General features: G+C 46.7%; 1 pseudogene; it reads right to left on the bottom strand.

Moving 5' to 3' along the window:
* Positions 1-229: 229 nt before the first annotated feature.
* Positions 230-737, bottom strand: LOC127682331 (40S ribosomal protein S10-like; annotated as a pseudogene).
* Between the last annotated feature and the right edge of the window lie 4,796 nt (positions 738-5,533).

Genomic DNA, 5,533 nt, shown 5'->3' with positions numbered 1-5,533 from the left:
TACATACATACGTAGGTACGTACATACATACATACATATGTACATACATACATACATCTGTACATACAACAAAATGGTCTTAATATGGAGAGTTTGGGCACCTCTGGGTCATCTTTCTTTAACTTTTAATCCTAACCTAGTATCTACTGTGAGGTTAACTCTATGGGCTTTACCTCCTGACCATTTTTCTTTTTTCTTTAAAGTTTATTCAATACAGCATAATCTCCAACTTCACTGCGGTGGCTGACCAAGACTATGACCAAAGCTGCCTCTAAACTGGAATTCAGTTGCTGAGCCAGCCCGACTTCAGCTTTCTTGTCAGCTCCAGAGGACACAGCGCTCCTTCTGTCGGTGTCTCTGTCTGCTTCCCCTCTTGTGGATCTTGCAGGCCGCTCACCCCACCCACTGGACCTTAGGGCCGAGGCCTGCCGGTCTCAGGATGGCTGCGGTGTAGGAAGGTTAGGTAGGTGCAGGGAATCCCAGAGATACTGGATACCCTCGTTTGTAAGGTACCAGTAGAGATGTCTCCAAGCAGACTGCTCCTTCACGCAGCCTCGAGACTTGAGAGACTGCCTGGCCTTCATTACATGAAGGTTGGGCAGGTCCTTGTCTGCCAGCTTGGGGTGTCTGGGCACGTGGACATCTTTTTTGGCGATCATCACGCCTTCCTTAAAGACGAATTCATAGATGGTACTCCGATTCTTCTTAGGCATCAACATCGTGGCAGCTGCAGGGTCCGAGGCAGAGACTGGAAAGTTCTCCTGGTCTTTTTAAGCTTGGGTGATCTCTTTCATCTGAGAGTGCGGGAACATGCAACCTGCTCTACTTGTTTACAACAGAGCAAAGAGGAAGAAATTGTTCACATGTGTGTGATTGTGTAAGCTAAGATTTGAACTTCTGCTTTGATGAGAGATGCTAAGTTTAAAGAAGCAACCATCTAGGCTGTGCGCAGTCCTGTAGACAGAGTCATGTGACTGGGAGCCGAGGGTCACAGTCTGTCATCCCGTAGATGACTGAATGATGTCACTGGAGCTGCCTGCTCCTGCCTGCAGAATGCTGGGACCAAAGGCTTGCTTATTTATTTATGTATTTATGAATGTATGTATGTATGTATGTATGTATGTATTTATTTTTAATATAGTGCCCTTCAATTTAGACCAACTAGGCTTCAGATGCTCAGCAAACATGTGTGGCTGGTAAGTTAACATATCACACAGTTGTATGAGCATGTGAACATGTTAAAGAAACCATGCAACCGTCCACATAGGAGTTTCCTGGAGGCAGCTTGAGCTTCCTATTTTAAAAAATATTTTATTTATTTATTTATTTACTTACTTACTTTTTTATTTATTCTCTCTCTCTCTCTCTCTCTCTCTCTCTCTCTCTCTCTCTGTGTGTGTGTGTGTGTGTGCGTGCAGTGGGTTGGATCCCGTGGTTGTAAGCCAGACATCATGGGTGCTGTGAACCTAACTCTGGGGCTCTAGCAAAGCAGCAAGGGCTCTGAAATAAGCCATCTCTCTGTTCTCTAGCTCAAGCTTTCTAGATTGAAAATGGACATCAGTAGCTAAAGAGATGACTCAGAGATTGAGAGCTCTTAATGCTCTTTCCTGAGGACCCAAGTTATAGTAGTGGTTCCCAGCGTCCACATCAGCTGTCTCATAGCCATCTGTAACTTCAGTTCCAGTAGGTTCAAAGCTTCTAGTGTCCAAAGTCATCTGCACCCATGTGCACACACCCACACGCAAACACACACCTTCACATAATTAAAAATAATAAAATACATCATCATCCTTATTTTTTCAGATAGGATCCGTCTGTGTGGTCCTGGTTGTCCTAGAACTCAGTATGTAGATCTGTAGATCTGGCTGGCTTTGACCTTATAGAGATGCTCCTATCTCTGTCTCTTGAGTTCTGGGACTAAAGGTGTGTGCTGCCAGGCCCATGTAGGTGAATCATGGTATGCACTCACTAATAAGTGGATACTAACCTAGAAAACTGGAATACCCAAAACATAATCCACACACCAAATGAGGTACAAGAAGAAAGGAGGAGTGGCCCCTGGTTCTGGAAAGACTCAGTGAAGCAGTATTGGGCAAAACCAGAAAGGGAAGTGGGAAGGGGTGGGTGGGAGGACAGGGGGAGAGAAGGGGGCTTAAGGGACTTTCGGGGAGTGGGGGGCTAGAAAAGGGGAAATCATTTGAAATGTAAATAAAAATATATCGAATAAAAAAAAGTTAAAAAAAAGAAAAGAAAAAAATTATCTTTTCCTAACAACAACAACAACAACAAAAAAAAAAAAAAAAAAAAAAAAAAAAAAAAAAAAAGAAAGAAAGAAAAAGAAAAAAAAAAAAAAAAGCAAAGCCAGTCGTGATGGCGCGCACATCCCAGCCCTCGGGAGGCGAGTCAGGAGGATCATGTGCGTTTAAGGCCAGACTGTCCTGAGTAGTAAGGTCAATGGACAACCAGTCTAGACAAATGGGTGAGTCTGCATTTCAGTGGGAAACCTTACAGCAAAAACTACGGGGGAGAGTGGCTGAGAGCGCGAGTCACTGTAGCTCTTGTGCTTGTGCTATTGTTTTGGAGAAATCACATCTACTGAACGCACACGGCATGTTCACATAGGTACAGAATGCTCAGCCAATATCCCATTTTGTTGGAACTTTCAGAGAGATTTGTCAGGCTAGCCGGGGGTCCTCCCACCTGACTGTGAGCGGGACTCAGCGTGCGGAGCCCACTTCCTGATGCTTTTCATCACAGCCTGCTACAGGTTCTCCTGTTCTGGGCGTGTTCCTTTAACGGTGCTCATTAATATTGTTTAATGAGCCAAGTGGAAAATTCTTACACTAATTCAATAAAGGATTCCTTTCAGAAAATTCCGTTTTAAAGTCCTGTGAAAGGGAAACGAAAGGCCTTGACCCTGGCTACTTGTAAGCCACTTCCTCAGGCGGAGACTGTGCAGCCAGCCACGGGCCCTTCGCGTTTCCCAGTGCTCTGCAGATTCGCCGCCTCACTTCCTTCTTGACAGAAAAGACCCAGCTGCCCCTGACGTGCTCATTTTGTGGGAAGCCTGCGTGTGTCTGTTTTGTGTCTTAAGTGTGTTTTCAATATCTGTAACTTTAAAACTAATCTTTTCAAAAGGCCCACAGACCCACACAAGGCCCTGAGAGGCAGACTTCGGACATCCACATGGCCTTCGGTGGCAACGGGGGCCACGAACACCAACACTGACCCCGCCCGGCTGAGGCAGAGCTTCAGCCCCAGACCTGGCCCTCAGCCTGGTCGTGTCCTGTAGCATCGGCAGTGTGACTCTCTCCACAGCACCCTCACAGCTCTGTTTTTCTATCGTTCCCACCTCTCCATCACATATTTATTCATCGGAGAAGCGGCTGCCACCGGTGCTGTGAAGGCAGAGGCCTTAAAAACTAATGTTAAGGGTAAAAGAGTCATACAAAGTGTTCTCTGATCTCTATCTAACTAATAAGGCTTCTTCCCCAACCTTAGCCTTAATTACCTAGAATTTGCTTGGTTGATTTTGTGAGTGCAGAATTTAAGACAGACCCTTGTGTAGTCCAAGTTGTCATTGAACTCGATGTGTAGCTGAGGAAAACCATGAATTCCTGAGCTTCCTGACTCTACTGGATAAACACTGGGCTTACAGCTGAGTGCCACCAAGTATGCCTTAAGCTTTGGTATTTTATTTTAAATGTGTTTGTTTTGTGTATTGGACCATTCTCACTGTGTAATCCTGAGTGGCCTGGCATCACTGCGTGGACCAAGCCGGGCTATAAACAGTGCTCAGTTAACAAGTGTACACCATGACCCCCAGCGAGCACCGTGTATCATTCTGAGTGCCGCCATTCACGTCTTAGGACACCTGGCCTCTGCTTGCCGGGGAACATTCCAGTCCGTCTGTTTCCACACTCATTACTTATTTTGGGTTCTTGGTTTCTTCTCATTCAGTTTTTGCATCAGGCCCTGTCTTAGCTTTCTAATGCTGTCATAAAACATCAGAACCGACAGCAATTGGAGGAGGAAAAGGTTTATTTCAGCTTATAGCTCCACATTACAACCCATCACTGAAGGAAGTCAGGTTCACTCAGCCTGCTTTCATACTCTCCCTTAGTCAGGGAGCACTATCCACACCAGTCACCAAGCAAGGAAACCACCATAGGCTTGCCCACCCGTGAAACTGGTGAGAGAATTTTCCCAATTGAGGTCTCTTCTTCCCAGACTCTAGCTCGCGTTGAGTTAACATACTAGCCAGCACAGCCTCTCCACTTACCCATCGCTTCCGTTTCTTTTCTTGACTGTAGACCCTGCACGTTGCCGTAAGAATAAACTCCTGTGAATTAGCTATCAGGCCCGTGTGGGGTTGGGAGCCTTCACTGACCGTATCTAGTCCGAACTGAGGAACTCAGTCAGTGGCTCCTCAGTGCATGGCTCAGGGTGATCCTCAAGGCAGTGCCACCCACGCATTGCTCTGCCACGCTGTGCCACCAAGCATTTTTATGCACTCTATCATTATCATCATCATCATCATCATCATCATCATCATCATCATTTTGAAGATAGTGTCTCACTATGCAGCCCTGACTGACTATGAACTCAGTCTGTAGACAAGCTGGCTTCAAACACACAGAAAGCCACCTGCTTCTGCCTCCCGGTTCTTATCTCAGACCACATGGCTGTCTCCACACGTTGGGAGGCAGAACTCTTAGTCTCCCTCAATCATAGGTTGAAATCTTAATCCTCTAGATGAGAGTATAAGAGAGGGAACATTTCAAAAGTAATTTGGTTGTGAGAACATTCTCTCTCTCTCTCCCTCTTTCTCTCCCTCTCTCAGTTTATGTGACACTGCCTCTCTATGTAGTCCCATCTGTCCTGGAACTCACAGAGACCCACCTGCCTCTGTCTCTGCCTCCTGAGTGCAGGACCATGCTTGGCTCCCAAGTTTTGTTTCCTACAAGCCATTCCATTTTAGAGTGTCTTCTCTCAGCAGTCTGAATGGGCGCAGATGCTTCTCACGCCTGCCATGTTCTCACGTCACGGTGTTTCCTCAGCTTGAATGTGCCCTCCCCGCCTCTTCCCTGACACGCTGATTTCACCCTTCCACACTGTCCTAGATGACTTCCTGTCACTACTCACTGTCCCCCATGAAGCTTTCCCCACCGCGACTGGAGTTAGTTGTTTCTCGGCTTTACTTCCACAGCACAGTGCTGCCTTCTGTGCTATTGAGAACTGCTCTGCTGTCTGTAAAGACCACAAGGCTGGGGACACTTCTGGGTTCATGTCAAGGAGGATGCCGTCCACTGAACCCGAGAGCAGACTGGTAAAATGGCGGCAAACTACAGAGTCCTCTCGTCTCCACCCAGGCCTCTCGCACACTGTGTGTGCGGTGGTGTGTGTGTGGTCAGGCCTATTTGCGGTTGTTGTTTTGGGGGGTTTCAGCTCAGTTCCTGTGATATGGGTCTGTACTGACTCACAGGCAGGCTTAAGTCAGGACACGAGAAGAACAAGACGGAAAGACTCTGTC

The sequence above is a fragment of the Apodemus sylvaticus genome, chromosome 4 (assembly GCF_947179515.1).
Source record: "Apodemus sylvaticus chromosome 4, mApoSyl1.1, whole genome shotgun sequence".
In the NCBI taxonomy this organism is placed as follows: domain Eukaryota; kingdom Metazoa; phylum Chordata; class Mammalia; order Rodentia; family Muridae; genus Apodemus; species Apodemus sylvaticus.
This window is presented reverse-complemented; position numbering and strand designations above follow the sequence as displayed.